General features: G+C 38.5%; 2 long non-coding RNA genes across 2 annotated transcripts; one reads left to right on the top strand and one right to left on the bottom strand.

Annotated features, from left to right (window-relative positions):
* Nucleotides 1-2,036: 2,036 nt before the first annotated feature.
* LOC309489846 lies at nt 2,037-9,316 on the top strand. The gene is made up of 2 exons (XR_014202539.1): nt 2,037-2,941; nt 3,914-9,316. It is a non-coding gene; the product is annotated as an uncharacterized lncRNA (long non-coding RNA).
* LOC309489847 lies at nt 7,567-10,426 on the bottom strand. The gene is made up of 2 exons (XR_014202540.1): nt 9,716-10,426; nt 7,567-9,434 (listed from the first exon to the last, which is right to left on the bottom strand). It is a non-coding gene; the product is annotated as an uncharacterized lncRNA (long non-coding RNA).
* Nucleotides 10,427-20,417: the final 9,991 nt, after the last annotated feature.

Genomic DNA, 20,417 nt, shown 5'->3' with positions numbered 1-20,417 from the left:
GATTCGGATTGCAGCGGAATGCATGATTTAAATGCAGAAACCGGGGCATCGAGGAGAAAACCCTTTTCTTTCTCCCCGATGTCAGCCAGGTTCAGCTACAGATGTCTCTCCGCGGCCACCATCTCTGCCATCGACCTTCCAATCGAGGCAGTGGTGGCCCGAAGAGCCAGATCTGTTGTACGGCACAGCTCGTCCATTGCGTCAGGGGAGAGACCCTGCCCCTTATCCAAATCCTTCAGCAGGTTGGCTTGGTATATCTGTAACACAGACATCGTGTGTAAGGCAGCCCCAGCCTGACCTGCTGCCACGTATGCCCTGTCATTCAAGCGAGATGTCATCTTGAGTGGCTTGGAAGGCAGGGCCGGAGCTTTTAGTGCCAATGCCTCTCCAGCAGCAAGATCAATTGGGGGCATCGACACATACCCATGTTCACGCATCCCCTCGACATCAGCGTAGTTTGCCCGCTGCTGACAATGGATGCGTGCAGAATATGGGTTCTTCCATGCCTTCTTGATCGCAGTATGCAGATCAGGAAGGAATGGAAGGCTCATGGGAGCTGGGGAGTTATGGTCAGAAAGGAACCGCTCATCCAACCTGCCGTGTACAGGTCCTTCCTACACGCACTCCCACGGCAGCTGAAGCCTCGCTGAACACCCAACAGCTCATCATACACGGGGCAGGAAGACTGTGAGGCTTCAGGTTGTACCTCTTCTTCACCCTCATCAGCCCTCTCCTGCTCTCTCAGGCTAGGTGCCAGCAGAGCACTTGCTGCTGGATCGGAGGATGTAAGAGATAATACATCCTCATCCAGCAGCTCACCCTCGCGAGCTTCTGACGGGCGTGAGAGAGAACTCTCTCAAACTCATCAGCGAGCTCCATCTGGGAACCCCATGATCCGAGACTCCGCAGTGCCTCAGCACAAGCGGGACCTGAACCACTGGGCCCAGATGCCTGTCCCTCTTCCCTCGAGAAGAGGGCCAGACGAGAGTGGAGTTTTCTTAGCGGAAAACTCTCACATTCTGCACAATCAGATCCCTCAAGAGCTGATCGTGCGTGCTCTTCGCCCAAACAGTAAACGCACAAGTCGTGTGTGTCATCTGGTGTCAGAAACCTGAGACACGGATCTACACACTTCTTGAAACGCTTGTTTTCACTTGCCGTAATTCTTACCATTTTCAGGTGATTGAAAATCAGACAAAACTGACCCTGAAGACGAAAAGAGGATGACATGTTCTCTAGGCGCCCCTTTTATACTTCCGGGTCGCACCAGTAGTGACGTCATAGGCTGTCGCCGGTCAAATTCAATTGCCGTGATTGGATAGCTTTTTAGACTAGCGTTCCCCAATAGCGTCATCGACGCAGTGCGAGTTCCCTTTCAAAAGGGACTGTTCTGGGTGATGAACTTGAATCTTCAGTATATTCAATTGGCAGGTGCAGTAGCTCCAGTTTCCAGTGAGTGTGTGTTTGTGTGTTTCACCCTGCAGCTGTTTATCATTTTGATTCCTCTGTCAGTGTCTGTGTGTGTGTTTGTGCGCGCTCGCAATTAGATTGGGAACTCTGTGTTCTCATGTAGCTTTAAGGAAGTTTGGCGGCCCAGGATTGCATTCATGATGATTTCCAGATGTTTGTGGAAGGCACTCCTCTCTTCTCTCTCACTCTTTCCAATGTATCCAGAGCGCCTCCACACCTTCCTTGACCCGATCTCTCGCGTTTCCTTTACTTTTTTCTCACTCTCCATCCCTCTCTTATTCTTGTAAACGGCATTTAAAACAGCTACACATTTGGTTGATTTGTTGTTTTAAACAGCTCACACTGCATCTACAGTACACAAAAAAAAATTAAGCCTTTTTTCAAGATTTACGCATTTCAATTAGCCTAGGCTACACTGTAAAAATAAATGCTGTTTTAAAATTTTAAGTACAATCAACTTGGATGTTTAAGTAATTTCAACTTAAATTACATTAAACTGACTTAAAAATTAGTTGAATCTTGTATAACTTATTAAAAAGAAAGTTAAAATTGCTTAACTTGTTTTAATGAGCTAACAAAACGTAAAAACAAAGAGGTTTACGGAGCCCTTAAAGGGTTGTGATGGGGGGGAAATGAAATGGAAGGAAAACTCCAATTTCTTCCATTTATTTTTATATGATTATTTTATAATTGTTATAGTAGCTTATATAGAAATATTTATATAATTTTGTTAACACATCTTTCTACCAATACCACGCCAAAATGATCATATTTTAAAGCCTTTTTTTATTATTTTCCTCTTCATTTGTTTTTCCCCTCTTTCTGTCAGTCCCTCCCACATAATTCGTCCTTTTTTTCTGTTCTCTCCTTCTCAGTGCCACGTGTCTCTTTCTTCCACTCAACACATGGTTTTGATAAATGGAAGACAAGAGAAGAGGAGAAACACAAACTCCCTCTTGCCAGTAAGTTTTACAACAGCTCCGTGACTCCCGGCCTCAGGAATCCTGGACTTGCGCAACAGTCGTGGCCAGGGGTGAGAGAGAGAGAGTTGTGTAAGAAATGTCTGGAAAAGAAGGGTGTGAGAGGTGCATCGGGCTATATTTTGACTCTGGTGGGCTATAGTTGCAGGCAAAGGGATGCCAGCAACCTGTGTTAAAAGTAACAGGAGGTCTTTTTTTTTTTCTTTTTTTTTTTTCGGAGGAATGAGGAAGGCGTGGTTTTGAGAATGTAGGCGGAGCTACAGCATGTTTTTATAAGAGTAGAGGGACACAGAAGTTTCATCCTGCTCCGTTAAACTATCTTTTGCGTTCTCTCATCCTCAAAGCTGACTTTGTGGACTATATCTCACTTGTCTCTGAACTTTTACCTTTATTTTTCTGGAAATCTACATCTTCATGGGAGATTTTGAGGAGTGATGCGTTTGGACAAGTGGTGATTTTGGGTGTCTACTAATCACACATGTTGGAGTCATGTATGTATTGTGCTGTACAGTCACGCATGATCTCATTTCAAAGATGTTTTGTGGTAAAATGAAGCTAAAGAGTGTAATTAGGAAGGTTTATGTAGCTTACAGTATGAATACATACTTACCTGCATATGATGTATTTATGTATATGTATACGAATATGTATTTGTATATGCATATGCATATGCCTATGTTTATTCATACTGTAGGTGAAATGTTGCTTTGGAGTGAATCAAAACCCTTATATGTATCTTAATATAATTTTTGATACTTAAGATACTTAAGTGGTTTCCCAGAAGTGGAAATTCCAGTAAATGTGTTATGGTGAAGAGGTCACTGAGAAGACCCTGCTTTGCTGGTGTGGCCGGACTGACCAATCAGATCTCAGCAGTGACAGAGAGTGTGGAGGGAGTTTCCCAAGGAATGGATTATTTAACCTAAAGAACAGCTATGATGTCACTGTTATGAAGCACATGGTGCATATTTACAAGCAAAGAGCGAGACAGGATGTAGAACGAAGGATTTTTTTTTTTCTGAAAATTGAGTTTAGGGGTTGCTGTGGTTTTGTTTTCTTTTTTTCTTAGCGAGTCAGGCACTGTCTTATAACCAGGAATTCAGGAATTCATCCAGCTGAGTGTGGTTTGAGTTACTTATTATTTATTTTCAGCCTGATCTAAACACGGTCCTGCTGCTTCTTGGTTTTCCTGTTTATGTGGACAGTGCACACCATAAGCCAGAGGGTTGCACTTTATTTTACAGTACGTGCACTTTCAATGTACTTACAGTGTACTTACCCAAGAAAGTATGGAGTAATAGAAGGTAACTACATGGGTTGGAGTTAGGTTTAGGGGTAGGTTCATGACTAGTACCTAGTTTTCACCAAGTTATTGTAATTACTACAGTAAATATATGTACATGCGAAACAGGACTGTAAAATAAAGTTCTTTCTTTCTTTCTTTCTTTCTTTTGAGCTTGCAGGAACTCTCTGTGCTATCATTGGTAAGAACTACAAGGTTTTGGTGAAGAGGATCTGAACATAACCCTTCAAATTCTTGAGGTTTGGCTGTTCCTTCTTGTGAATCTAGTTGTTACAGGGGCAAATTTGGGTCAAGTGGAGGTGGAGATGAATTAACACCTATACTTTCCATTTCTAATCATTGCTTTTAATGCATATGGCCAATTAGTGTTTGTGTTTTTAAAATGGATAGAATTTATTGTTCTTTGCAGATGATCTCTTGCCGTATTTTCTCTGTATTTCTGCTTAAATATCTGACATTGGCAGGTTTGTCTTCTCTTAGAGGCTGAATAATTAATTATTCTTAGAGTGTGTGTGTGTGCGTGCGTGCGTGCGTGCGTGCGTGCGTGCGTGCGTGCCTGTGTGTGTGTACGATGACCTTAGCCCTGAACAGTAAGAGTTTATGTGCTGAGGTTCCAATATCAGCACATGGTCTCTTACTTGTAGGGAAAAGAGTCTCTATCGACTTCTCATCACATTGTTTCAAAGTAAGTATTCGCTTTATTTGGCAAATCAACATTTACATTTAATCTTTAAGAAACAAATGAGGAATGTTACAAGATGATGATACGAGAGGCAACAATATTTAGAAATTTCACGAGAAAGCTTGTAATACAGAAGCTAGAACATAAAAAATGCAGAAGAACAGAGAAAATATTTAAATGTATGTTTTAGAAATACTTTTATTTATTGTCTCCTGGTTAATGATGAAATGTAATGATCAACCATACATATATATATATATATATATATATATATATATATATATATATATATATATATATATATATATAAGGCTTTAAAAGTTAGACAACTCTGGCCAAGATTTGCATCCAGCCCAAGAACAAAATATTTAATGAACACAAAGTGGCATCATTTAAAATATTAGAAACTAAAACATGGGACATTGTCTTTGGATGCCGAGATTATATGTAATTTAATTTTCATATAAACATTTCTGAATATAATTTCTTTCTATTACTTGCATGACAATTGTTTGTTTTGTGCAACTACAGACTCTCTCCTCCAGAGGGCGACATGTGAGTTCTATTTCTTTAGCATTTGGGCCATATTCTATTGCACACCACTAAAAATTTCTGCAGATCAAAACTCATTTTGACAAGACATCCCTGTTAATTTATTATTTGTTAATTACTCACTACTAAATTCACCAAAACACCTGTCCTGCTGTCCCAGATGGCACTGGAACCGGTAAAAAAAAATAATGTATGGCTTTCATCAATTATACATTCAACATATTCTGTCACTCTATACTCTATCCTAATTAAAACTGCTTCTCCCTGTTCCACAGGAAATTGTCTGGAAAAAAAGGAGCAATCATTGGCACTTCACATTAGAATGAATCACTTGGCCATCAGGAAACGAAGTGAATCATCAGGAAAACATTTTATATTCTGGTACAGTACATGAATCAATTACCACAGAAAACAAATCTGTTTGTATCGAAGTGTTTAATGTATGTTGTTTTCTGACAGAAATCAAACTGTATCACATGTACAGTTTTGATGCTTTTCAGCAGGCAAAGATAGAGAAAAACAGTATTTCAATAGAGTTTCAGAAGGAGGGAAAGATATAAATAAATAAAGTGAGACTTTGACCTACTTTCCAAAATCAAATCATTCTGTAAGTTCTTCCTAGCAAATCCCTCACCATGTTACAGTTTCATGTGCGTTCTGGTCACGCACATGAAACATAATGAAGCCTGCTAGTCACAATTATGCTTGCAGTTGTCGCTATAACACCTGCCCCTTGGCGACCATGGCTGTAGACTGTTACCACGTGCCATCGCTACAGTAACAATCTAAAGCCACGGTCACCATGGAGACAGCAGAGGGGGTGTTGGCATGGTAACTGGAAATAGTGCTCTCCTATTGGCTTGTTAGATGAAACGACAAGCCTCCATAGCACAGGACTCCCCCAATACAGGCTCAGATATACGCAACTGTTTGCCGTCACAGCCGAGTATTTCTGATGTATGTGTGCGTGCACATTTCCACAGCCTTTCCTATGAAATCCAACGGAAGTTATCCAGATGATAGGCTAAATCGGGCTAGGTCTGGTATTCAAATACGTATTTGTGATGCTGGAGCCAGACTTCAGTAGCCATGACTGTAGACTGTTACTGTACTGTTGGACTCCATAAGCAGTAAGCAGTCTAGAGCCAAGGTCATGAAGTGCTGGCATACTGGCAAAGACTCTCATTACAGCCATGCTGGGCAAGACCTGGAAGAATTCGGGTTCACTGAGGGAAAGATAGAACAGCTACTGCAAGTAAAAAGAAGCGTTACAAAAACAGGATTTATTAAACACCTAGATATGTATAAGGTGTATAGATAAAAAAAAAAAAAATTACTTTTAATATCATAACTATTCTTTATGCCCATGAATGATGCATAACACGGTTTATTTTATTAGAAGGGCCATGGTTTGCCCAAGCAGAAAATTCTCGGGAACATTGATTCCCATGAGCACCGCTGCTGGGACAGTGAGGTAGATGCTGGCTTGAACCCCTTTGAAAGTCATTTTCAATTATATTTTATTATGCATACAACACCTTATACTCGTTTATTTTAGTGACTGCCCAATGTTAGACTGCTTAATTGTGTTCAGTTTTGAGAAAGGAGGAAGCAGCATTGACAAAACACTAACCGCTCTCCATGGTGCTGAAACACACGTTTACTCTGCTTTATTCCATTGAACCCATTTAATATAGCAGTCCTAGGTAACAGATAAATATATGACTGATTAAGTTATTGATCCTAGATTCATTTAAAAATAAATATTTTCCATTGCACTACACTTCAAACTATACAGTTCACCCTAAATTAAAAGAAGTTAGGGAGAATACAATGACCTGACAACCTCAGTCACCATTCACTTTCATAGCATATTTGTACATACAAATACAGTGAACGCTGAATGATATTGTACCAAACATCTCCTTTTGAGTTCCACGTGAAAAAATAAATCAAAATAAGGGTGAGTGAATAATTATCATAATAATCATTTTTGTATGCACTGTTCCTTTAAGAGTTAAAATACATTTTGTGTAGCCTACTTGTTTCAGCTATTAGTCATTAGTGTCGTTGGTTGTGCTAATTCAATTGTTCAGTCATTCATTTACAAATAATGAATAAGGTGTCTTCATTGAATGAAAACGGATGCCCACTCCCTACTTTAACACCCCCGCGAAAAATAAAAGGTTTTTGCTGCAGTCATTTGTGTGTGTGTGTTTGTATCTGAGCGCGCGCTGTCTCTTTAAAGGGTTACAGTAGGTGACTACGAATCATCTGCAAAGTGCGCAAGAGTGACGCAGACCTGACTTCAACGCCTGAATACACGTCACAGAATCTGTGTAGAAAAAAAGGTGAGCGGAAACATTAGGTAGGAAGGAAATTCATAGCATTCAGTAAAGAGGGGAGGGAGGAGGGAGGTAAAAAAAAAAAAAAAAAACGACTGTTGAATAGAAAGGCAAAAAATAAAAACGCTGGTTAGTGGAGGTACTAGGGCATCAACCGGAGAGAAAGGGGAAGGTAGTGTTGCCACGTCCAGCTATTATACGCGACTTTGTGCTTGTTTTTGTTGTTTTTTTAAGGTTTAGAATAGGTACAATCGTGAATTTGAGCTTGACTGCTTCGTCGTTACAGTGTAAAGTGTGTCTCCATCCCTGTAAATTATGAGGCTGTTCAGATAAACGGCAGGGAAAATAGTTCCTATCCTACAAAAGTGCGTTTTTATCCAGACGCTTACTATACGGAATAATTGCCATGCTATTTAAAAGGTTTTTTTTTTATTACATTTTTTTTTTTTTTACTAAGATCTGGCAACGCTGCGCGAGACGACAACATGCAGTTCATCTCTACCGGAAATCTCCCGGTGTCACACATTCACGAGAGAGTTTACATCGAAGATTCGGGTGGTGTTGTACATTTAGATGACTTACAGCGACATTCAATTATAGACTTGTTTCACTAAATACATAAAGGCCTACATATTAATTCCAGAAATGTACATAGCATTTTTAACCTATTGTCATTCCCGAATAGTCAATATGCTAATTAAGCTTATTAATAATAAATCACAACTTCGCAAATTCATCTTCTACGATAAAAAGTTAATAATAATAATAAAAACATATTATTTAATTTAACTTGTGAACGCAACCTTTTTACAGCAGCATTATTAGACTGTTCCCTTTAAAGGGTCTTCATGCTGCCCACGTGCGAAAAAAGTGAGTCACACTGCAGTAAGTTTCAGGTCGTCTGCAATATGCCGTACATCTTTTAATAAACACGCATAAAAATATTATCTGAGGGGGAAAAAAAACTTATAAGACTGGTATTTGGCAACCTTCAGGTAATTTTTAAATGAACTTCCTGGCTGTCACCGTGCCACTTTCAACCAAACAGTGTCAAATCACACTTACCTTGAAATATAGGAGTCCTTGTCAAAAATGCGAATTTATGACGGCTGTCCGTTTTCTAGCACCTTGTCTGTGAGATGTTGGCGCTCCACTAGGATGGCACGGTGTACTGCGTAATGAGAAGTTCTTTCTCGCCTGAGTGTCTCCATATGGACCACTGTCTACACTCGTCACGCTCGTCTCGTCTTCTTTTTCCTGGTAGAAACAAGCAGCTCTCAAGCGCTGTTCCATCTACCGTGCGCTTTTTATAGAGATCTGATAGTACTAGTAAGCTGGAGAGGGAGGGGGAACTCATTCACTAAAAAGCATCACCTACTCAACTACGCGCGTGCACTACGTCATTGACGGAATTTTGTCAACGGGGCTGCTATTTATAAAGACCAAGGAGAGTTCGGATTCTCACAGTTAAACGAGCACGGAACGATTATATATAGACTTTGCATGCTTTGTTCCTTCTTCTGAACCTGCCAGTTAAAATCTCAAGACTGAAAATGTGACTATATGTTCAGGTTCAACAAATGATGATTAAAGTGATAGTTCACCCAAGAATGAAATGTGTCATAATTTACTCGCCCTCATGTTGTTTAAAGTTTCTTTCTTCTGCTGAACACAAAAGAAGATATTTTAAAGAATGTTGGTAATCAAACAGTTGATGATAGCCATTGACTTCCATAGTATTTTTTTTTTCCTGCTATGAAAGTTAATGGCTAACGTCAACTGTCTGGTTACCAACATTCTTCAAAATATCTTCTTTTGTGTACAACATAAGAAAGAAACGCATACAGGTTTGGAACAACATGAGGGTGAGTAAATTAAGACAGAATTTCCATTTTTGGGTGAACTGTCCCTTTAAATGCTGGTTTTGATGTAAGGGAGACCAGGAAAGGTTTTAACACCACTTGTTTAAAAGTATATAAGATTTTTTTTTAAACACAAAATTTCACTTCTGTCTTATAAATTGAGGTGTTAATGGGTGTAAAGGGACAGAATTATCCTGAATCGTCAGATTCTCATTTAAATCAATATAACATCCACACAACCTTTTAGTATAATTTAAGATATAAATGGATGTTAAATGACAACTATCATCTGAATAATCAGGTTCTCCTTAAAACCAATATATAACATCCACACAACCTTTTAGTATAATTTCAGAAATAAATGGATGTTAAATGACAACTATCATCTGAATAATCAGGTTCTCCTTAAAACCAATATATAACATCCACACAACCTTTTAGTATAATTTCAGATATAAATGGATGTTAAATGACAACTATCATCTGAATAATCAGGTTCTCCTTAAACTAATCCACACAACCTTTTCACCTATATGTGTAAATTGGCTAGAAATATCATGACTGGACAGGGTTGTAACACTTTCCAATGCTTACTTTACCCAAGATTGCACAAAACGTTACATTGTATAGGCCACAATTACCAAAACTATGGCAAGTCTGTTGTGTTTTAGATTTGTTAGTCTTTATGTATTTGTTCTACTTGTGTCCAAGTTTATTTGATCTTTTGAATACATTTTCTTTAAATCAATGGATGGGTGGAATAATAATTATTTTGAACACGTAAATTTGATGTTGGCTATATTAAATGCATGCACACATTTTAAAATGTTTAAGTGTTACACCCAACCAGTAGTGGAACAGTCCTCCTTGATATTAATTTACCGTTTAAGGACAACTAAACTACGTTTACTTATTTTATATATATGGAAATATTAAAGTCTGGAACACTTGGCACAAAAACACATAAGTTACAGACATTACATTCTATATATCCTAAACATTTACTAACAACGTGTATTCTTTAATTGTTTCTGCCCTAAATGAATCCTGTACAATTAATACATTGTTAGCTAACTGCGTGATATAACCTATACATTTCTGAAATACATAACTTGGACAATGTCACCTCTGATTACAGATCACTCTAAATTCTAATGTAGACACATGCATTTTCTGTAAAGCTGCTTTGAAATTATATGTATTAAAGCGCAACAAATGAATTGAATTGAACATAAAGCGCGCCTTTCACCCTTTGACTATAGCCTATAGCGTTTCAGTGCGGAGACTGCAGACGTCCTTTTTTTCTGCAAGAACGGAACATCACATTCTTATTTCTTATGTTTGATGCGGCAAAGACGTCGACAGCCATTCTGCTGTTGTAATAAACTGATTTCGATCATATAGCGCGCGCAAAATGTCGACAAGCTCTCTGCGAATCGCGTCGCTAAATCATTCTCGAGTGCGTTTCGCGTTTAGATATTCAGACAGACGTCAATGGGAAAGCAGTCATAACAGCAGAGGATTGATCAGCCTTTTGAAATCAATACAAGTGTAACTCGATTCTAAGTGCGCCGAGAGCACGCAAATGCGTACAACCGGTAGTCTACGTCCTCATGACCAATTCTGGATAGTGATTTGGGGAACCCTGAGACGTAACGCACGTGTCAGACGGGTAGCTCGTATTCTCCCTCCTGAACTGAACGTGGGATGATCAAGACAGAGGAATACACCGCGTGCCCCCGCAAAGGGTACATCCCTGAGGAAGTTTGCAGCTTTTCTAACTTTCGCTATGCTCATATCATCTTACTTAGAATATTATAGCATGAATATGTTATTTAAACAAGGATGACTTGTTTTATCAACTTACTGCATTATCACACATAAGAACGTGTGATTGCCTCAGCGACTTATATTGTTTTAATAAATTAAGCAGACCCTGAAAACCATTTTGCATGGTTAGATTTAGACATTACTTGGCCCATTTATAAACCTTTTTACTAGCAAGAATCAAACAAGTAAAGATATATCTTTGATAAATGAATTTTATGTGCTATAAAAAGAAAATTAACATTTCCACTGACATTGCCAAGTAAAACGTGCAATTTTTATGTTGACCTTATGTGCTGCAGACAGAGGGGGCATATTGGCACACTATATGGGGTAAGTAGTCACAATAAAACACCAACCAACAGTGAATGTGATTTCACCAAGTGCAACATCTTTGTTGATCCTGGAACAACATTCCAATCAAGTTTGTGCTTAGGTGCTTACCAGTGTTATTCATCTATCATTTCCCTCTGACTTTAGGGATAACTTATGGGTAGGGTTAGGTTTAGGGATATATTGTTAGGAAAACATTTCCAGACAGGAATGTTGAGGAACATGTCTTGGCAAAATCACAGTGAGCACCAAGCAACACATATTTTAATTAATCAATTCACTGAAAAAAAGTGTGTTACATTTACAAGATTTAATCAAATAAGTTAAACAATCATAATATCTTCATGTAACTTCAACATCATGGAATGAAGTCATTTTAAGTGACCCAATTAAGTAGTCTCTATGTGAATTATATATGGCTCCCTGACATGATTCAGGCATTCGATTTCATATATTCATTCCTCCAATTCAATTTCATGTTAGTGTCACACAGCTGAATTATAAGACTGTATTATCTAGTTAACAAACTATTAGCTAGCAATAGCGCAAATTAGCACATTAAATGTTAATCATTAAATGCTCCTTAAGCAAAGCAGTTATGAAATTAGCTGTATCAGTCCACAGCTTAGGCAAATGTTCCACTCTTCTCCACAATGGTAACAAAATTGCACTGATATAAATGTGAAAACTTGCTCCAATCTGGCATTCATTAAAAATTCTCTGGTCCTGAGAAAACAGTTTGACATTTCGGTTCACATCTACCGTCATTATATTGTTGACTCTTGTCTGAATGTATGATACCATTTTATTGGGTACACTTGTTTATCCAAAATTATCATAAATATGAAATTGGAATGTTAGATTCCAAAAATTCTAACAAAATTCTCAAAAATATCATAATAATTATTTGAACTAGGTTTTTGAAAACAAACCAACTAAAACAAAAAGACAAATTAATTGAATTGGACTTTTGCCACAGTGCACTCATTTGTTAGCTCTGGGGTTTTGGAGATCTGTTTGTTCAATGAAACATGAATCTAGTTATTTTACAGAACCCTCTCTGAACTTCAACAGGGCATTTTGGGTGAACACGTGCCTTCCTTTTTGAATTCAGAGCGAAACACACACATCACGGATCGCAGGAAGCTCACTGCCGGATTCAATTTCTTTTATTTCAGAGCAGAGGACAGAAAATAACTCTCTGAGACGCTGAGTGGGAAGAGTCTTTGGGAGGCTGCGTTTACTTCCGCTTCTATTTTCAGAGGCCCATCTCCCCATCAGAGCTCATTTTTTGTCATCGCTGCCTACTCTTTGCATCCCTCCATCTTTTGCTTAGTTGATTCGTATTTGTTTATACTTGTTCGTATTTGATTCGTACTTTCCTCCAGCTGTGAGAAGTTTTTTTGGACTGTACGCCGTAGACTCCCCCCGATAGCGCGCGATTCGTTTCTAGAACATCCTGACCTCCAAGTGTCCTTGTTTTTAAAACATACAAATGTAGGATTATTGTAGATCAGGAAGAAAATGTATGCATGCACGATTTCAAAGAAAAATTCGACAGATTTTTGGTCACATGTGTGGGCACATATTTTGCAATGCACTGTTCGTTAAAAATAACAAGAAGAGATGCTGAATTTTGTTACCTCCTCTCTCTCTCTCTCTCTCTCTCTCTCTTGATCTCTATTTCGTTGTCACTTCCGCCCACCCTTCTCATCCTGCTCTCTTCCTCCCTCTCCAATGTAATCGCCCCCACAGAAACTGTCACCTCCCTCCCTCTCTCCCTTTTCTCTCTCCCTGCTTCTCGCATCTCTCCACGTTGTCACTGTATTGTTTCTCTCCCCGCATTTGCAGATGTTCCTCAGTTTGCTAGTGACGCCGATAATGATATCAGAATTTTCTGAAGATTGATTCAAAAGGCGAGACTTGATGTCTGGAGACAGTAACTGCTCCCTCTATCTCTGTCTCCCTTCTCACTTTCTTTTTTTGTGTCTCTCTTTCTCTGTATTCACCCCACAGAATGCACTCAGATCAATACAAAAAAATCCCACACCCCCCTCCCTTATCCTCTGCCTCCCTTCTCTTTCACACCCTCCCACCCACCACGTCTCTCTCTCTCTCTCTCTCTCTCTCTCTCTCTCTCTCTCTCTCTCTCTCTCTCTCTCTCTCTCTCTCTCTCTCTCTCTGACTCATGCCGAAATCCCTGCATGCCTGAGCCCAGTTTGTGTTTTCACTCTCTGATTGCAAGGCTGACTTGCATCTAATGAGGTTTGCCGGAGAGAACGAGTGAAAAAGAAGGATGAGCAAGAGGCAAGTGGGTTCTGATTGGTAAAACCCCCTCCACCAACGCATTCATTTACACACACACACACACACCCAAATTCACACATTTCTATTCCTCCTACCACACCCACCCGTATCGCCCAGCACATCCACACGCTCTCTCTGATACAAGTTCATTCATTATACATCAAAAGAACAATCTGAACCGCTGTGAATCCACAGTGTGACCAGTAACTGTCGACAAGTCATATTCCTTTAACAAGATACACAAGAGTATGCAAGAGTGAAATCTTGTGTGCGTCATCCACATTGCAGTCGGTGACAGAAGAACACAATACAGTAGTATACCTTATACGAAATGTACAGAAACACTGTAAAAGTGTTCATTGTAAAAAGTGAAAATGTGCAATTGATTTGCTTTACGTGATCTGTACCTTAAAAATGACTTTCATTGTGTAAAATAATGTAGTTTGGTTGTTTTATTAATGTGAAGTAATGTGTGCACATAATATAGTGCACATAATATAATCACTATGTATATAATTTTTACAATACCCTTATAGACAAAATATACTCATTAAACACACTTTTAAAAAATAAAGGTTCCAAAAAGGGGGTTCTCGAACCATTTTTAGTTCCACAAAGAACCTTTTAGTGATCAATTCTTATAAGAACCTTTTTTTTTCCTTTGCATAAAGAACGTAATAATAAATGGAAATTTAAAGGAACCTTTTTACATTTTACATAAAGAACTGTCCAATGGAAAGGTTCAATGAATATTAGTTCCTCAGGTTCAATTAGTTCTTTGTTAATGTTAGTCCTCTATAAAAGTTCTTCATGTAACCACATGGCAATAAAGAACCTTTATTTTTAAGAGTGTATAAACATATTGTGGAAGATCTCTAGTTCAAAATGAAAAAGGGAAAATTCGGTTCTGTTTGGGAGGGGATGCATTTAATAACAGGTCAAGATAGTAGGAAAATAAATAATAGAACTAGTGTGAACGGATTCAGTTCAGATGCAGCTTTAGCGCAGGATTTTAATAATTTTTATTCGAGATTTGACACGTATGATTTTAAACTGGAAATTGAGGATTTGAAGAATAAATGTAGGATAAACGGAGAGAATGTATGTGTCCCTTTTGATGTGGGGGATGTGATAACAGCTTTTAAACAGTGTAAAATTAGGAAGGCACCGGGGCCTGATAATAGGGGGCCGTTTACTCAAGGAATGTGCTGAGCAGTTAGGACCAATATTTTATGAGATTTTTGTTTGGTCCCTACAACTACAACAAGTACCTGCACGGTGGAAGCAGTCTATTGTGATTCCATTGCCAAAAAAACAGAATGCACAGATATTAGATATTAGTTATGAAATGTTTGGAAAAATTAGTTAAGAGAGAAATTATGCAAAGGACTGAGAGATCTCTAGATCCTCTTCAATTTGCGTACAGGGATAAATGAGGTGTAGAGGATGCAGTTGCAACTCTCTTACATTTAATATTTCAGCATTTAGAGAAGCCAAAAACTTTTGTTAAATTACTTTTTATTGATTTTTCATCTGCCTTCAACACCATTCAGCCACATATTTTAGTTGAGAAACTCATTGAAGAATTTGGGTTGGATTTTTATTTGGTAGGCTGGATTTTAGATTTCCTTGTGCAGAGAACACAGAGAGTCAAAGTAAATGGCTGGTGTCATCTACTGGGTCACCTCAAGGATGTGTCCTCTCTCCCTTATTATTTATTCTGAATGCTAATGATTGTAAGAGTAGGTTTAATAACAGGCATATCATAAAATTTGCTGATGACTCTGTAATTGGTAGCTTTTTGAGTGAGGAGGATTCTATGCATGGTCCTGTGGTTGATGATTTTATTGTTTGGTGTCAGAATGCTTTTTTAAAACTTAATGTTCTGAAAACTAAAGAGATGACTATTGATTTTAGATTGAGGGGGAAATCAATTGATGATAAGCAAATAAGTATTAATGGGGAGCGGGTATCCAGAGTGTTGAACAGTACAAGTATTTGGGTACTGTCTTAGATTGAAAATGGACTTTTTCCGCAAATACTGATGCTTTGTGCAAGAGGGGGCAGCAAAGATTGTATTGTTTGCGGAAACTAAGGTCATTTAATGTGGATAAAACATTGATGTGCATGTTTTACAGATCCTATATTGAGTCGCTTTTATCTTTTTCTTTGTTGTGCTGGTTCAATTCTCTGAACGTGAAGAATAAAAATCGTATTGAGAGTATTGTAAATCAGGGAAATAAAATAACGGGGAGGAAGCAGATGACTATGGCCCAGGCTTTGGGTAAAGCCCAGACCATTTTGTTAGACGATTCCCACCCCTTGTATTATGAGTTCCATCTCCTCCCTTCTGGTAGCCGGTACAGAACTCCGCTTAGTAAAACGAATTGGTTCAAAAATTAATTTATCCCCTCAGCTGTAAAGTTTTTAAACTCAAGGTAGGGGGAGACCGGGGACAGTTGCAACACTTTTCGCATTTCTCTCAATTACTCAGAGACTATTTGGACTAGACCAACCAAATTTGTATATATTAAACTTGCATCTGTCTGCTAATTATCCATACCATTTAAAGATGATTATATATAACATATCGTTCACAGTATTTATTTGAATGGAAGAAGTCAGATGTTGCAACTGACCCCGACCCAGGGGACAGTTGCAACACAACACAGGGACGGTTGCAACATGTTAAAAATACCTTAAATTTAATTAATTAACTTAAGCTTTTTGTCTCAATGAGCAAAGAATTCTGAAAATATTAACTGTTTTAGGCCTACTATAATATTATAGTATTATTTATTTCAATAATATTATTGTAGCCTATTATTTATTTATTTAGTCATAGTTATCAAATAACAGTTATTGAGTTTTGTTTGTTCATAGAACATAGGCCTACATAGATTCAGTGTGCAGGTGTTACAGATGCTATTCAATCTCTCCATATTTCAGTGTCAGACAGGAAGAATTTAACAATTTGCAATGCAACAAACTTTTATTAAACATGCAATTTATAACATGTTGCAACCATCCCCGACCCTATCAGCCATGACAGAACATCATATTCCTGCTAGACACACTGACTTTGACACATGCTAACCATATCACTTAGAAGTCAACAAAACAATAATTCAAACGAAGTAAGTTTTGATTAATTCATACAAAATTTCAAGACAGTATGACAAAAATATAACTGTGCATGTGCAAATAGTGTCATCACTCTAGCTTGTTTCTGATTGGAGAAAAATGACATGTTGCAACCATCCCCTGTTGCAACTGTCCCCGGTCTCCCCTAAATGTATTTATTGGGTACTGTATTTCTTGTATGTGTGTGAGACATTGTTTTATGTGTATGCTTGTATGCTGCAACCAAATTGCCTTCGGGAAACGAATAAAGATGAACTGAACTGAACTGAACTGAACTGTGACAGAATGCAATATTAAAGCAAAACTAAGTAAAAAATGTTACTTTAAAATAATGTTTCCAAAATCGTATCAGTAGTTCATCAAGTCGTAACAGGGTGAAAGGCACTTCTGGATTCGCTTTGCAGCATTATATCTGCTATAACCACACTATGCAAGTTTGCCAAACCGGGTCGCGTTTCTGTAGTTCGAATGAGACATAAGAAAACTAAAAATTTGACTTGCTTTACGTCAAGCGTTACAGTAGTCATTATTTAGTTTTTCTTCGTTTCTGGTGGCGCAATACATCATGCTTTCATGAAATCATGCAACATACTCTACCTTGTCTGTGGTTCATTCAAAGCCGGTGCTAGATAAACAGAGAGCGTGTGTGCGACAGTAGACTGGGCTGCGAAATTATTTACGACAGCGGTAATGGACAATTCCGCTTCCAACCTGTAGGGCGACCGAAGAGGAAAAGTTCCTTAGTGTTGTTTTAACAGTACTGTGGGGTTCGAAACTCAATGTTTACATAAAACTGGAAATGTTGTGAAAATTAGGTCTCATACTTTTGTACCCCATGTACATATATTTTGAATAATTGATTTCTTAACCAGGAACTGAATTCATTTATATTTAAGTTATGTAAAGTTGTTTCCTCCTCATTTGGTACATATTTGGGTACCTTGTAAATTAAACACACTTCCTCAGTCCTTTGCTTCATGGGAAATCCAGCATTTCTCTCTCTCTCTCTCTCTCTCTCTTCCTCTCGCTCTCCTCTTCTGTTCTTCTCCCTCCCTAGAGCTGTTAATGTGAATTAAACATTAAAAAGCTTTCAGAGGCTTGAGGTTATTGGGATACATACGTCACAGGTTCTATACCCTCTCGATTTCAAACGATGTGTTTTTCCAACCCCTCTGCCTCGTTTTCCTCTTCCCTCCTGGTTCTTCTCACTGCATTATCTCTGCATTGCTCATTGTTCTTTCTGCACCTTCTCCACCTCTTCATTTAATTCTCTCATATTAATCACTGTCTCTTTCCCCATGTGTCACCTGGACCACTTCATCCCTCCTTTCACCATCATCCACCTCTTCTCTCATTACTTTTAAAAAGTTGGTTTCAGCCGATCACCCACCACCCTTGTACATCCCAAGGGAGAGCGGGGGAGAGAACAGGAGTGTGTGTGAGAGAGAGGGAGAGGGATGGATAAATGAGGGGGCAGGAAAAACCCCCTGGTGTTGTGAATTCACCTGCAGAAAACTCCCTGCCTTTCCCACCTCCGCTCTGCTCATCTGTATTCCGAGTCTTTTCTCTGCTCTCTCTCTCTCTCTCTCTCTCTCTCTCTCTCTCCCTCCTCTCGCCTCAATATCTCGTCGTCTCCCTCCTCCTCCCTCGCTTCTTTCCCTCAGTATTACTTTACCTGCAGCATAGTGCAGCAATGAAACATCAGTGTTCCTTTACAGTTGATCCATGTTCAAATGCACTATTAGTGTACAAGCTGGTATCAAATTTAAATATATTGAGGTATATTAATATTTTTTTATTACAATTTATACAAGTGCCATGGTATTAACTTTTTTGAACATGGCACCATTGTAATACAATATTTCCTCGCATGGTAATAATATCATGTTTTTAAACATTGTAATGAATCGGTATTCATTGGAATACCCTGCAAATTCCATTCATGGGTATATGAATATGGCAATCATTCAGCACCAATATATATACAGAGGTGTAACGCCCAGGTTCAGAAAGTAAAAGTCCTCCTCAGTATTTTGTTCCAATCACCTGGATTTGCTATAATTAGCACAGGAGATAGAACTAATTAGTGAAATCAGTTGGCTACGTATATATTAAAGTACCAGCACAGTACTTTTTATAAGAAATTCACAAAAAAGTGACTCTTCTGAGTGCAACAGTGTTATATGCGATTGCTTTAATGTCTTATTTATAGTCACTTTTAAGAAAACTTTATAGACTTTTATAAACAATTCACATGCACAACTTGGAATGTTTTAGAGACATTGCATATGAGTAAACATTTCTTCAGATGAAAAAACACCTTAAATTGACATCTGACTGACTTGTGATATCAGGGAGGTGTTACACCCTGTGGAGTTGACAGGAAGCACTTCCATAAATGAGGAATTCATACAAAAGGTGAATGGGCTCCTGTCCCTTTAAATGCCTGGCTGATTCCATGTTGCTAGGGAAATAGAGATGTTTACTCCAACATCAGTGTGAGCTGGCTGACTCTCCTGTGTCCTTCCACGTTTTCTCTCTCTCTCTCTCTCTCTCTCTCTCTCTCTCTCTCTCTCTCTCTCTCTCTCTCTCTCTCTCTCTCTCTCTCTCTCTCTCTCTCTCTCTTCCATTCTCTTTGTGCATTTTTGATTCTCATGATGCTGTTTTTCCCTCCTACTTGCCTCACAGAAAAGGACTATTTAATTTTCAATAAACTAATTAATTCTGGTATTAGTGATGGATGCATGTGCAGTTGCAGAATTGTCATGTGATTGTCAGATATGAGTAGGATGACCAAAGTGATAAAAAAGAAAACTGACCTCATGAATCACATTTTAATGAAGTTGTTCAGCCCCACTCGATCTCTCTGTCTCAACAAGTTTATTTCTGACTTCCAAACCTCCCCATGCAAGATTTTTTGTTACTTTTTAAAGTGTGTGATACATTTAGAGGTTTCATATCTGCAGTAAAACATCTGCAAATTCAAGTCGAGCAGAAGAGAAATAAAAGACAAAACTATGCAGAGAAATTTCTAATGAACGTCCTTGAGGTTGCTCCTGAAAATGCAACAACACTGACACCTTTGGCCATTTGGAGGAACTGCACTTCACATTGGTCAAAAATACCATATGGTGAGACGCACAAAACAACTCATTTCTTATACAACGGAGGGCTAATATGTACTACCAATTTAGAATCTTTGCACGTTCAGTGATTTTTTTTCTGTTTCGGCTCCTTAATTTGCCATGAAATTTCCTTACTTTTCTCCATTTGCACTCACATGAACAGAACACACAACCACAAAGCACATGACTCACAAGGATGACTCATAGTACCCACCTCTCTGTTCTCACTGAACCCTGTCATCCCAGAGAGAGAGAGAGAGAGAGAGAGCCGTGTTTTCCTGCATAGAGAGAGAGAGAGAGAGAGAGAGAGAGAGAGAGAGAGAGAGAGAGAGAGAGAGAGAGAGAGAGAGAGAGAGAGAGAGAGAGAGATGCTTACACTGTAAGGAAACAACAGGCTAATTAAAGTCAAGTGGCGAGCCATTTTTAGCTGTTATTGCATTTTAGAATTTGTAAGAAAAAATGATTAAATGCAAAAATACAAAACAAA

The sequence above is a fragment of the Leuciscus leuciscus genome, assembly GCF_965113295.1.
Source record: "Leuciscus leuciscus genome assembly, chromosome: 24".
In the NCBI taxonomy this organism is placed as follows: Eukaryota; Metazoa; Chordata; class Actinopteri; order Cypriniformes; family Leuciscidae; genus Leuciscus; species Leuciscus leuciscus.
Note: the sequence above shows the minus strand (reverse complement) of the source record. Positions and strands in the feature narration are given on the sequence as shown.